This window comes from Schistocerca piceifrons, unplaced genomic scaffold (assembly GCF_021461385.2).
Source record: "Schistocerca piceifrons isolate TAMUIC-IGC-003096 unplaced genomic scaffold, iqSchPice1.1 HiC_scaffold_424, whole genome shotgun sequence".
Taxonomy (NCBI): domain Eukaryota; kingdom Metazoa; phylum Arthropoda; class Insecta; order Orthoptera; family Acrididae; genus Schistocerca; species Schistocerca piceifrons.
In genome coordinates this window covers 16,932-31,817 of record NW_025728650.1, presented here as the reverse complement: position 1 = coordinate 31,817, position 14,886 = coordinate 16,932, and the positions used below count along the sequence as shown (strand labels likewise).

Below are 14,886 nucleotides of genomic sequence, written 5' to 3'. Positions count from 1 at the left end.
AGAGCACCGCTTCACATGTAAAAACGGGGTCAGCATATGGGAAACGTGCCAGAGAATGGTGGCAAAAATAAATAGAACGGACCAGCGAGCTATAACACCTACAGTTATCACTGCGCCTGACATCAAACCATTTCCCAGGCCGAAAAGGCTGGCAACCCTATGGATCCTCGGCATGACAGGCCACGCCATCGTGACGAAGCGGCAGACGGACCACGTCGACTTCCTGATGGACCTCTGGGAGGAACATAAGGAAGCGCAGCAGCACAGGCGGTACGACGAGAACTTCCAGAACTTCCTCCGGATACCCCTGCAGGCAGCCATCGACGACGTCTTCCCCGGCGGCACGTGAACACCAGCGAGCCCCCCCACAGCACCACAGCAACCTCCACAGTGCAGTGCAGTGAGAAAAGTGAAATAGTATAAATCCAAAAAGAAAGTGAAAGTAGAAGTGCGCCAAAGTGTTTTAAGAAATGCAGCAAAAAGAAAAAGAAAGTGTTTTTATCTGTGTGAACACCCTAGGGTGTAGTGTTTCAGTGCTACAACCTCCAAATCACCACCGGAATAACAGGTACATATAAAAGTGTTCTTTTCCCTTCCTAAGTGCCACAAAGTCATAAGATGTACTAATAAACCTTTGCACTCATCTCTACTTTCACCTTCGACCTTCAACTGTCAGATCTGTCCTTCCATGTAAATAATATGTGATGCATGCTTAAAAGCCGAACTAAAACCGGACCTCCTCTGTTTCTATCATCCTTTCATGCCTTAAATGCAATATGTAATTTAAATGTATGTAACTTAATGTAATCACTATCTAAATAACTATGCTCATCTTTGTTTTGTTTGTATGCACATTGCAAGTGAATAACTCTGTGACATCAGAGAAATGCCAATCATGTCATTATAGGCCACAACAAACTTGGACATAACCATATTGCAATGAAAATGGACTACGCTCAGTAACGAATATAGGAAAAAGTTATCGAAGTGATTAAAAACGAAAAGATAGAAAGGAAAATTAGAAAATGGACAGCATGTCTTACAAAATATATAAGAGTAACAAATACCATAAATAGATGAACAAAATTAATATGAAAACGTGTAATACACAACCATAGAGATAATTTTATTTGTTGTTTCTTATTTTTTTTCTGAAATAAATATTTTGGTTACCAAAAAAAAAAAAAAAAGGTGCTGTTGGCTCTATCTCATTTTTTCCTTTTTACGTCGCTACACCTGCCACGCCTCTTTTCATACTGACGTTCAGGTGTGACAAAGATGGTTCCACAGGCATTTTAAACTACTGTATTAAACGTAAGATACGAAATTACAGTAATGAACTCAGTTTGAGCAAGAATGCGCGAAGGAGGAGTGCTAGGAACTCCTTGAAAGTAACGAAACACTACGAATCGACACATGTGTTCTTGAAATGACTCAGAGCCTACTGTTTTGTAGCAGTGCTAAATTCCAAAAACTAACAAAATAATTAAATTAAAAAAAAAAAACACAACTGTTCTGGACCGATCACCGAAGATAAGCAACGACGTTAGTACTCAGATCGGTGACAGCCTGGGAGTTCTGGCTGACTTCATTTTTTGCTTTTTTGTCGCTGCCCCTGCGAGCCCTCTTTTCATGCTACCTTTCCGATGTCACAAACATGTTTCCACAATGATTTAAAACTGTTGTAATAAACATAAGATACGATAATAAGGAACTCAGTTTGAAGAAGAGAGTGCCAAGGAAGGTTTCCAAAGTGTCTCTGTAAGTAACAAAACAGTATGAAAGGACAGAAACGTCCTGAAATACGTCAGGGCTTATTGTTTTGTAGCGGTGCACAACTGCAAATTTGTAAACAGAAATTTATCTTTCGCCGCTAGAAGAGATGGATGCTTTGGCGAAGCGCCTGTGTCTTCTGTCCTAGTTTTCGCACATTTCCCCGGCACAGAGCTGCTCTATTAGCTGCGAACGGCCGCCCACGGCGTCTCGCAGATGTTTCTCGTGCTTGTGCTGTCAAATGGACCGCGACCCGAGCGGCAGCGAGCGGCAGTCGAGCAAAGTCGGGACGGAAGGGGGGGCCAGGCGAGAATGCACCGCGCAAATTACGCAAGTATCTGGAAGCGCGGCGCGTGTCAGGCAGGTGAGAAAGCTTCCGTCGGTCCAGCAGGACACTGCCACAGCCCGCGCAGCCACCCGGCGCCCGGCCGCGCGCACGCCCTAAAGATGCGTCGCCCGCGAGTGTCGGAGGCCGCACGCACCAAACGAATGACAGGCGGTGCATCGAGCAGCTGATGACAGGCGGTGCATCGAGCAGCTGTGTCGCGTGTCTCGCCTACTTGCTGTGCGTCAAATGTGCCACGGAAAGCGGCGATTGCGTGTGTTGGGAGAAGAGGCGAATGCTTCTTGTGTGGCGCGGCTACAGTATAAGGACGCCAACGGCCATACCATGTTGAATACACCGGTTCTCGTCCGATCACCGAAGTTAAGCAACATCGGGCCCGGTTAGTACTTGGATGGGTGACCGCCTGGGAACACCGGCACGCCATAATCGCGAAAAAACAAACGGACGGAGTGCAGTTCCTCACCGATCTCTGGGAGGAACACAAGCGAGCCAAGCGGAAAAACAACTACAGGCAGACGTTCCAGAACTACCTACAGATAGCGCTGGACGCCGCCTTCAAGAACGCCCTCCGTCCCCACACGCCGCGACCGCCTCCGTCGTCTCTGCCGCCGCCGCCGCCGCCGCCACACCACGCCCGCCCCTAGTCCTCCACGCCTTCGTCGTCGCCGATGCAGACCCTCCAACACCCCCAAAGTGTTGTGTGTTAAAAGTGCGTGCGGTGCAAAATTTGTGCAGTGCAATCACAGTGTCCGCAACGGAAAAAAAGTGTATATATTATTAGATGAGTGCTACGGCTACACACATAGCGCATATCCAGGTAGCGTTCATAAAAATGTGCGAAACATCACCCGCTACGCCGAAGATGACTATGTGAGTAGACTAACAAAAGAAACAACTCTCTGCAATTTCTATCTAACCATGTTAAGCTTACGTAGAATATATTTGTCCACCTATAGAGTTTTTCATTAATTATGTCTCAAATGTGTTCTATATCGCCCTCTCACTAGATTTCTCTCTCTCTCTTTCTCTCTCTCTATCTCTCGCTCTCTATCTCTCTCTCTCTCTCACTATGTCTCTCTGTCTCTCTGTCTCTCTCCCTATCCCGCTCTCGCTCTCTTCCACTCAGCCACAATCTCGTGGACACCTTCGCTATATAAATATATAATGTTCATTCATAAATATTTGTCACTGTCCTTTGCCTCCTAGATGTAAGCATTAGCCAGTAAGACAACTCTAATAATAGTTACATGCCACATAATGGCACCACACTAAAAACTCTACCTAAGTCTAGAACGTAAAAGTATCTGAATTAAACCCATAAAATTAACAAAAATGCAAAATGAACAGGAAAAAAATGAAATATTTTTGCTCCACTGACTTACAAATCAGTGCAACAGTGTAAATCAACCTGCAAATGCACAAATATAACGAAACAGACAATAGCAACAAAGTTACATGTCAGAAAAGAAAAGAAAAAGACTCGATAACTAAAAGAAATTGAAATTGAAAATACCTTGGAATCTCATGACTGTATCTGTTATTTTGTAAATAAAAGTTTATTACGTTTAAAAAAAAAAAAAAGGTGCTGTTGGCTCTATCTCATTTTTTCCTTTTTACGTCGCTACACCTGCCACGCCTCTTTTCATACTGACGTTCAGGTGTGACAAAGATGGTTCCACAGGCATTTTAAACTACTGTATTAAACGTAAGATACGAAATTACAGTAATGAACTCAGTTTGAGCAAGAATGCGCGAAGGAGGAGTGCTAGGAACTCCTTGAAAGTAACGAAACACTACGAATCGACACATGTGTTCTTGAAATGACTCAGAGCCTACTGTTTTGTAGCAGTGCTAAATTCCAAAAACTAACAAAATAATTAAATTAAAAAAAAAAAACACAACTGTTCTGGACCGATCACCGAAGATAAGCAACGACGTTAGTACTCAGATCGGTGACAGCCTGGGAGTTCTGGCTGACTTCATTTTTTGCTTTTTTGTCGCTGCCCCTGCGAGCCCTCTTTTCATGCTACCTTTCCGATGTCACAAACATGTTTCCACAATGATTTAAAACTGTTGTAATAAACATAAGATACGATAATAAGGAACTCAGTTTGAAGAAGAGAGTGCCAAGGAAGGTTTCCAAAGTGTCTCTGTAAGTAACAAAACAGTATGAAAGGACAGAAACGTCCTGAAATACGTCAGGGCTTATTGTTTTGTAGCGGTGCACAACTGCAAATTTGTAAACAGAAATTTATCTTTCGCCGCTAGAAGAGATGGATGCTTTGGCGAAGCGCCTGTGTCTTCTGTCCTAGTTTTCGCACATTTCCCCGGCACAGAGCTGCTCTATTAGCTGCGAACGGCCGCCCACGGCGTCTCGCAGATGTTTCTCGTGCTTGTGCTGTCAAATGGACCGCGACCCGAGCGGCAGCGAGCGGCAGTCGAGCAAAGTCGGGACGGAAGGGGGGGCCAGGCGAGAATGCACCGCGCAAATTACGCAAGTATCTGGAAGCGCGGCGCGTGTCAGGCAGGTGAGAAAGCTTCCGTCGGTCCAGCAGGACACTGCCACAGCCCGCGCAGCCACCCGGCGCCCGGCCGCGCGCACGCCCTAAAGATGCGTCGCCCGCGAGTGTCGGAGGCCGCACGCACCAAACGAATGACAGGCGGTGCATCGAGCAGCTGATGACAGGCGGTGCATCGAGCAGCTGTGTCGCGTGTCTCGCCTACTTGCTGTGCGTCAAATGTGCCACGGAAAGCGGCGATTGCGTGTGTTGGGAGAAGAGGCGAATGCTTCTTGTGTGGCGCGGCTACAGTATAAGGACGCCAACGGCCATACCATGTTGAATACACCGGTTCTCGTCCGATCACCGAAGTTAAGCAACATCGGGCCCGGTTAGTACTTGGATGGGTGACCGCCTGGGAACACCGGCACGCCATAATCGCGAAAAAACAAACGGACGGAGTGCAGTTCCTCACCGATCTCTGGGAGGAACACAAGCGAGCCAAGCGGAAAAACAACTACAGGCAGACGTTCCAGAACTACCTACAGACAGCGCTGGACGCCGCCTTCAAGAACGCCCTCCGTCCCCACACGCCGCGACCGCCTCCGTCGTCTCTGCCGCCGCCGCCGCCGCCGCCACACCACGCCCGCCCCTAGTCCTCCACGCCTTCGTCGTCGCCGATGCAGACCCTCCAACACCCCCAAAGTGTTGTGTGTTAAAAGTGCGTGCGGTGCAAAATTTGTGCAGTGCAATCACAGTGTCCGCAACGGAAAAAAAGTGTATATATTATTAGATGAGTGCTACGGCTACACACATAGCGCATATCCAGGTAGCGTTCATAAAAATGTGCGAAACATCACCCGCTACGCCGAAGATGACTATGTGAGTAGACTAACAAAAGAAACAACTCTCTGCAATTTCTATCTAACCATGTTAAGCTTACGTAGAATATATTTGTCCACCTATAGAGTTTTTCATTAATTATGTCTCAAATGTGTTCTATATCGCCCTCTCACTAGATTTCTCTCTCTCTCTTTCTCTCTCTCTATCTCTCGCTCTCTATCTCTCTCTCTCTCTCACTATGTCTCTCTGTCTCTCTGTCTCTCTCCCTATCCCGCTCTCGCTCTCTTCCACTCAGCCACAATCTCGTGGACACCTTCGCTATATAAATATATAATGTTCATTCATAAATATTTGTCACTGTCCTTTGCCTCCTAGATGTAAGCATTAGCCAGTAAGACAACTCTAATAATAGTTACATGCCACATAATGGCACCACACTAAAAACTCTACCTAAGTCTAGAACGTAAAAGTATCTGAATTAAACCCATAAAATTAACAAAAATGCAAAATGAACAGGAAAAAAATGAAATATTTTTGCTCCACTGACTTACAAATCAGTGCAACAGTGTAAATCAACCTGCAAATGCACAAATATAACGAAACAGACAATAGCAACAAAGTTACATGTCAGAAAAGAAAAGAAAAAGACTCGATAACTAAAAGAAATTGAAATTGAAAATACCTTGGAATCTCATGACTGTATCTGTTATTTTGTAAATAAAAGTTTATTACGTTTAAAAAAAAAAAAAAGGTGCTGTTGGCTCTATCTCATTTTTTCCTTTTTACGTCGCTACACCTGCCACGCCTCTTTTCATACTGACGTTCAGGTGTGACAAAGATGGTTCCACAGGCATTTTAAACTACTGTATTAAACGTAAGATACGAAATTACAGTAATGAACTCAGTTTGAGCAAGAATGCGCGAAGGAGGAGTGCTAGGAACTCCTTGAAAGTAACGAAACACTACGAATCGACACATGTGTTCTTGAAATGACTCAGAGCCTACTGTTTTGTAGCAGTGCTAAATTCCAAAAACTAACAAAATAATTAAATTAAAAAAAAAAAACACAACTGTTCTGGACCGATCACCGAAGATAAGCAACGACGTTAGTACTCAGATCGGTGACAGCCTGGGAGTTCTGGCTGACTTCATTTTTTGCTTTTTTGTCGCTGCCCCTGCGAGCCCTCTTTTCATGCTACCTTTCCGATGTCACAAACATGTTTCCACAATGATTTAAAACTGTTGTAATAAACATAAGATACGATAATAAGGAACTCAGTTTGAAGAAGAGAGTGCCAAGGAAGGTTTCCAAAGTGTCTCTGTAAGTAACAAAACAGTATGAAAGGACAGAAACGTCCTGAAATACGTCAGGGCTTATTGTTTTGTAGCGGTGCACAACTGCAAATTTGTAAACAGAAATTTATCTTTCGCCGCTAGAAGAGATGGATGCTTTGGCGAAGCGCCTGTGTCTTCTGTCCTAGTTTTCGCACATTTCCCCGGCACAGAGCTGCTCTATTAGCTGCGAACGGCCGCCCACGGCGTCTCGCAGATGTTTCTCGTGCTTGTGCTGTCAAATGGACCGCGACCCGAGCGGCAGTCGAGCAAAGTCGGGACAAGTCGGGACGGAAGGGGGGGCCAGGCGAGAATGCACCGCGCAAATTACGCAAGTATCTGGAAGCGCGGCGCGTGTCAGGCAGGTGAGAAAGCTTCCGTCGGTCCAGCAGGACACTGCCACAGCCCGCGCAGCCACCCGGCGCCCGGCCGCGCGCACGCCCTAAAGATGCGTCGCCCGCGAGTGTCGGAGGCCGCACGCACCAAACGAATGACAGGCGGTGCATCGAGCAGCTGTGTCGCGTGTCTCGCCTACTTGCTGTGCGTCAAATGTGCCACGGAAAGCGGCGATTGCGTGTGTTGGGAGAAGAGGCGAATGCTTCTTGTGTGGCGCGGCTACAGTATAAGGACGCCAACGGCCATACCATGTTGAATACACCGGTTCTCGTCCGATCACCGAAGTTAAGCAACATCGGGCCCGGTTAGTACTTGGATGGGTGACCGCCTGGGAACACGGACAATAGAAATGGCTAGGCTGGCAAAAAACTCATACCAGATAATCACTTGCAACGTAAATAAAATGACTACAGCAGTAAAGATAGACGCCCTCGCACAGTTCTTAAGACACAGAGCCGCAGACGTAGCGCTTTTGCAAGAAGTGGCATCGACGGCGATAGAACGGATACCGGGGTTCGACATCTACACAAACATAGACCCAGAATCGAGGTGCGGCACCGCGATAATGGTCAGACATGGAATAGAAACTGACGAACCCAAGATGTTATCAAACGGCCGAGGAATTGCGATCCAAATAGAGGGCACGTTAGTTGTGAACGTATATGCACCGTCAGGCACAAACAACAAGAGAGCCAGGAGCAACTTCTTTAATGAAGAAATATGTGAACTTATCCTACACAACAACAACAATATCATAATTGGTGGTGACTTCAATTGTGTGACCGCTCAAGAGGATCAGATCCCAGTGGCAAACGTGTGCGCCGAATTACAAGAACTTGTTAAACGTTTAAAACTGGAGGATTCGTGGAGAGTGAAAAATCCCGCACTCACAGAGTTCACATACTTCTACAGAAACGGAAGAAGCAGACTTGATAGAATTTACGTAAGCAGAGATTTGGCAGACAAAATATCGCGAGTGGAGGTCTGTCCAGTCATGTTTTCCGACCACTCCTGCTACGAGTGCAGCATCCGTTTGGAAACAGAGAAGACGGCAGCGGGAAGAAGCTCCTGGAAGCTAAACACCGACCACCTGCAAGACGTCGCTCTGAGAAAGGAGATAGCAGCCACGTGGCAGGAATGCTTGGCGAAGAGAGCAGAGCACAGCACCACAATAGACTGGTGGATTACGCGCACTAAACCAGCGCTGAGAAGACTGCTAATTCGGTTCTGCGCCGAAAAAGCGTTCTGGAGGAGGAACACTGCCGACTTTTATCAACAGTGCCTGAAAGATGCCCTAAATGCGCCGTTAGAAGACCAATCTTTCTTGCCTAGGGTGAGGAGGATCAAAGCAAAAATGCTACTGATCAAAAGACAGCAAATGAGGGGAGTAATCACAAGAAGTAAAACGTACGGCGAAGTGGAGGACGAGCCCGCTACCCTGCACCACATCAACAGGGAGAGGGAAAGGGCGGCGAGCAAGACCATTAAGGAACTGTGCGACGGCGAAGGGCGATCACTTAAAACAAAACTAGAAATTAAAAGACACATAGAGACGTACTTCGAACAACTCTTCCAAAAAGAAGAAATAGAACAACGAGCAGTAACAAAAATCCTGCAAAACACAACACGGATGCTAACGGAGGCAGACAGAACAAAACTGACGGAGACCTTCGACGAAGATGAAGTCAGAGCAGTCCTCAAGAGCAGTGCCAAAGGAAGATCACCGGGCACCGACGGCATCCCGACCGAGTTTTACATCGAGTACTGGGACATAATCGGAGGGAAAGTGACGGAGATGGTAAATGAGATCTTAGGCGGAGCAGAGATACCAGCCAAGCTCACGGATGGGACCATCATACTCATACCGAAACAGAAAAAAGCCCGAAGAATAGAAGACTACCGTCCCGTCACGCTCCTGAATGCCGATTATAAATTAATAGCCAAATGCCTCGCAAGCAACTTGAAGACTGCAATGACCAAAACAATAAGTCCGTGGCAGACGTGTGCAGTGCCAGGTAGAAGTATATTTAACGCTACCTCCACCTATAGAGACGTGATAGCACATGCAGCTACCAACAGGAATACAGCAGCAATAATATCCGTAGACTTCAACAAGGCTTTCGATAGGATCGATCACAGCTACTTAATGAAGACGTTAAGAAGACTAGGATTCGGACCAAAATTCAACAGCATCGTCGAAAAACTACTAAAGAATGGCAAATCCAGAATAGCCATAAACGGCTGGACAACAAAATACATAGAGCTTAACAGGTCAGTGAGGCAAGGCTGCCCCCTGTCAATGGCCCTTTTTGCAGTAGCACTAGACCCGCTATTGAAGAAGATCGCAAATAGCATAGCAGGCTACACGGTGGAAGACAAAACAGTGGCTTGCGTAGCCTACGCAGATGACATGGGAATCTTCATCCAACAACGTGAAGAAATAAAAACGGTGGAAGAAATACTGCACACTTTTGAAGAAGCGTCAGGTGCAAAAATAAACAAAAAGAAAACAGTGCTACTGCCAATTGGGAATAAGCAGATAAATGCAGCGAGTCAGTGGTATGAAGTAGTCGAGAACCACAAGGTACTCGGCATCTTCATGCAGCCTTGTCCACAAAAAATGACAACATACAACTGGAGGAACGCACTACATGTAATACGAGGCCTCACGAGAGTGCATTCAAACAGGCAACTAACCCTGCATCAAAGAATAGACCTCATAAACACAACGATCCTATCGAAAGCCTACTACCTGGCACAGATCCTGACCCTACCCAAAGAAATAGCTAGGGCAATCACGGGAGCCGTATACTACCTCCTATGGCGAAGAGAAATCTTCAAAGTGGCGCAGGAAACATGCTCGCTACCGATAGAGGAAGGAGGACTCGGTCTTGTGGAAGTAAGGACGAAATGTGCGGCGCTTCTACTAAAAAGGACGCTGGAAATCAAGGAGAAGAACCCAGAAAGCATCACAGCAGCACTGATAAGAAGAATGAAACCTGGATCTGAAGAACCGCCAATAAACACGAGCCACATCCCGTATAAGATTTGCCACGTAAGACAATACTACATAGACAAGAGCTATGCATTGACAACCGTGGCAAATCCCAGTCACAGGACAGCGAGGAAAATATACAGGGCGCTGAGGGGAAGGCCTGCCAGAAACAAAATAGAAAACAAGTTCCCCAATCACAACTGGCCACAGATATGGGAAAACATCACGGAAACCACGCTACCAAAGCACGTGAAGGCGAGCTGGTACCGAATAGTAAACAGGACGGTACCAACAAACGAAAAATTAGCCCGGATCAAACTGAGAGATTCAGATAAATGTGAAGCATGCAACTGTGTCGACACACTAGAGCACCGCTTCACATGTAAAAACGGGGTCAGCATATGGGAAACGTGCCAGAGAATGGTGGCAAAAATAAATAGAACGGACCAGCGAGCTATAACACCTACAGTTATCACTGCGCCTGACATCAAACCATTTCCCAGGCCGAAAAGGCTGGCAACCCTATGGATCCTCGGCATGACAGGCCACGCCATCGTGACGAAGCGGCAGACGGACCACGTCGACTTCCTGATGGACCTCTGGGAGGAACATAAGGAAGCGCAGCAGCACAGGCGGTACGACGAGAACTTCCAGAACTTCCTCCGGATACCCCTGCAGGCAGCCATCGACGACGTCTTCCCCGGCGGCACGTGAACACCAGCGAGCCCCCCCACAGCACCACAGCAACCTCCACAGTGCAGTGCAGTGAGAAAAGTGAAATAGTATAAATCCAAAAAGAAAGTGAAAGTAGAAGTGCGCCAAAGTGTTTTAAGAAATGCAGCAAAAAGAAAAAGAAAGTGTTTTTATCTGTGTGAACACCCTAGGGTGTAGTGTTTCAGTGCTACAACCTCCAAATCACCACCGGAATAACAGGTACATATAAAAGTGTTCTTTTCCCTTCCTAAGTGCCACAAAGTCATAAGATGTACTAATAAACCTTTGCACTCATCTCTACTTTCACCTTCGACCTTCAACTGTCAGATCTGTCCTTCCATGTAAATAATATGTGATGCATGCTTAAAAGCCGAACTAAAACCGGACCTCCTCTGTTTCTATCATCCTTTCATGCCTTAAATGCAATATGTAATTTAAATGTATGTAACTTAATGTAATCACTATCTAAATAACTATGCTCATCTTTGTTTTGTTTGTATGCACATTGCAAGTGAATAACTCTGTGACATCAGAGAAATGCCAATCATGTCATTATAGGCCACAACAAACTTGGACATAACCATATTGCAATGAAAATGGACTACGCTCAGTAACGAATATAGGAAAAAGTTATCGAAGTGATTAAAAACGAAAAGATAGAAAGGAAAATTAGAAAATGGACAGCATGTCTTACAAAATATATAAGAGTAACAAATACCATAAATAGATGAACAAAATTAATATGAAAACGTGTAATACACAACCATAGAGATAATTTTATTTGTTGTTTCTTATTTTTTTTCTGAAATAAATATTTTGGTTACCAAAAAAAAAAAAAAAAAGGTGCTGTTGGCTCTATCTCATTTTTTCCTTTTTACGTCGCTACACCTGCCACGCCTCTTTTCATACTGACGTTCAGGTGTGACAAAGATGGTTCCACAGGCATTTTAAACTACTGTATTAAACGTAAGATACGAAATTACAGTAATGAACTCAGTTTGAGCAAGAATGCGCGAAGGAGGAGTGCTAGGAACTCCTTGAAAGTAACGAAACACTACGAATCGACACATGTGTTCTTGAAATGACTCAGAGCCTACTGTTTTGTAGCAGTGCTAAATTCCAAAAACTAACAAAATAATTAAATTAAAAAAAAAAAACACAACTGTTCTGGACCGATCACCGAAGATAAGCAACGACGTTAGTACTCAGATCGGTGACAGCCTGGGAGTTCTGGCTGACTTCATTTTTTGCTTTTTTGTCGCTGCCCCTGCGAGCCCTCTTTTCATGCTACCTTTCCGATGTCACAAACATGTTTCCACAATGATTTAAAACTGTTGTAATAAACATAAGATACGATAATAAGGAACTCAGTTTGAAGAAGAGAGTGCCAAGGAAGGTTTCCAAAGTGTCTCTGTAAGTAACAAAACAGTATGAAAGGACAGAAACGTCCTGAAATACGTCAGGGCTTATTGTTTTGTAGCGGTGCACAACTGCAAATTTGTAAACAGAAATTTATCTTTCGCCGCTAGAAGAGATGGATGCTTTGGCGAAGCGCCTGTGTCTTCTGTCCTAGTTTTCGCACATTTCCCCGGCACAGAGCTGCTCTATTAGCTGCGAACGGCCGCCCACGGCGTCTCGCAGATGTTTCTCGTGCTTGTGCTGTCAAATGGACCGCGACCCGAGCGGCAGCGAGCGGCAGTCGAGCAAAGTCGGGACGGAAGGGGGGGCCAGGCGAGAATGCACCGCGCAAATTACGCAAGTATCTGGAAGCGCGGCGCGTGTCAGGCAGGTGAGAAAGCTTCCGTCGGTCCAGCAGGACACTGCCACAGCCCGCGCAGCCACCCGGCGCCCGGCCGCGCGCACGCCCTAAAGATGCGTCGCCCGCGAGTGTCGGAGGCCGCACGCACCAAACGAATGACAGGCGGTGCATCGAGCAGCTGATGACAGGCGGTGCATCGAGCAGCTGTGTCGCGTGTCTCGCCTACTTGCTGTGCGTCAAATGTGCCACGGAAAGCGGCGATTGCGTGTGTTGGGAGAAGAGGCGAATGCTTCTTGTGTGGCGCGGCTACAGTATAAGGACGCCAACGGCCATACCATGTTGAATACACCGGTTCTCGTCCGATCACCGAAGTTAAGCAACATCGGGCCCGGTTAGTACTTGGATGGGTGACCGCCTGGGAACACCGGCACGCCATAATCGCGAAAAAACAAACGGACGGAGTGCAGTTCCTCACCGATCTCTGGGAGGAACACAAGCGAGCCAAGCGGAAAAACAACTACAGGCAGACGTTCCAGAACTACCTACAGATAGCGCTGGACGCCGCCTTCAAGAACGCCCTCCGTCCCCACACGCCGCGACCGCCTCCGTCGTCTCTGCCGCCGCCGCCGCCGCCGCCACACCACGCCCGCCCCTAGTCCTCCACGCCTTCGTCGTCGCCGATGCAGACCCTCCAACACCCCCAAAGTGTTGTGTGTTAAAAGTGCGTGCGGTGCAAAATTTGTGCAGTGCAATCACAGTGTCCGCAACGGAAAAAAAGTGTATATATTATTAGATGAGTGCTACGGCTACACACATAGCGCATATCCAGGTAGCGTTCATAAAAATGTGCGAAACATCACCCGCTACGCCGAAGATGACTATGTGAGTAGACTAACAAAAGAAACAACTCTCTGCAATTTCTATCTAACCATGTTAAGCTTACGTAGAATATATTTGTCCACCTATAGAGTTTTTCATTAATTATGTCTCAAATGTGTTCTATATCGCCCTCTCACTAGATTTCTCTCTCTCTCTTTCTCTCTCTCTATCTCTCGCTCTCTATCTCTCTCTCTCTCTCACTATGTCTCTCTGTCTCTCTGTCTCTCTCCCTATCCCGCTCTCGCTCTCTTCCACTCAGCCACAATCTCGTGGACACCTTCGCTATATAAATATATAATGTTCATTCATAAATATTTGTCACTGTCCTTTGCCTCCTAGATGTAAGCATTAGCCAGTAAGACAACTCTAATAATAGTTACATGCCACATAATGGCACCACACTAAAAACTCTACCTAAGTCTAGAACGTAAAAGTATCTGAATTAAACCCATAAAATTAACAAAAATGCAAAATGAACAGGAAAAAAATGAAATATTTTTGCTCCACTGACTTACAAATCAGTGCAACAGTGTAAATCAACCTGCAAATGCACAAATATAACGAAACAGACAATAGCAACAAAGTTACATGTCAGAAAAGAAAAGAAAAAGACTCGATAACTAAAAGAAATTGAAATTGAAAATACCTTGGAATCTCATGACTGTATCTGTTATTTTGTAAATAAAAGTTTATTACGTTTAAAAAAAAAAAAAAGGTGCTGTTGGCTCTATCTCATTTTTTCCTTTTTACGTCGCTACACCTGCCACGCCTCTTTTCATACTGACGTTCAGGTGTGACAAAGATGGTTCCACAGGCATTTTAAACTACTGTATTAAACGTAAGATACGAAATTACAGTAATGAACTCAGTTTGAGCAAGAATGCGCGAAGGAGGAGTGCTAGGAACTCCTTGAAAGTAACGAAACACTACGAATCGACACATGTGTTCTTGAAATGACTCAGAGCCTACTGTTTTGTAGCAGTGCTAAATTCCAAAAACTAACAAAATAATTAAATTAAAAAAAAAAAACACAACTGTTCTGGACCGATCACCGAAGATAAGCAACGACGTTAGTACTCAGATCGGTGACAGCCTGGGAGTTCTGGCTGACTTCATTTTTTGCTTTTTTGTCGCTGCCCCTGCGAGCCCTCTTTTCATGCTACCTTTCCGATGTCACAAACATGTTTCCACAATGATTTAAAACTGTTGTAATAAACATAAGATACGATAATAAGGAACTCAGTTTGAAGAAGAGAGTGCCAAGGAAGGTTTCCAAAGTGTCTCTGTAAGTAACAAAACAGTATGAAAGGACAGAAACGTCCTGAAATACGTCAGGGCTTATTGTTTTGTA

The 14,886-nt window shown here is 45.6% G+C and overlaps 4 pseudogenes; all 4 read left to right on the top strand.

Annotated features, from left to right (window-relative positions):
- Positions 1-2,428: 2,428 nt before the first annotated feature.
- On the top strand, positions 2,429-2,548 carry LOC124749014 (annotated as a pseudogene).
- Positions 2,549-4,938: 2,390 nt separating this feature from the next.
- On the top strand, positions 4,939-5,058 carry LOC124749012 (annotated as a pseudogene).
- Positions 5,059-7,422: 2,364 nt separating this feature from the next.
- Positions 7,423-7,543, top strand: LOC124748959 (annotated as a pseudogene).
- A 5,434-nt stretch (positions 7,544-12,977) lies between these two features.
- On the top strand, positions 12,978-13,097 carry LOC124749011 (annotated as a pseudogene).
- Positions 13,098-14,886: the final 1,789 nt, after the last annotated feature.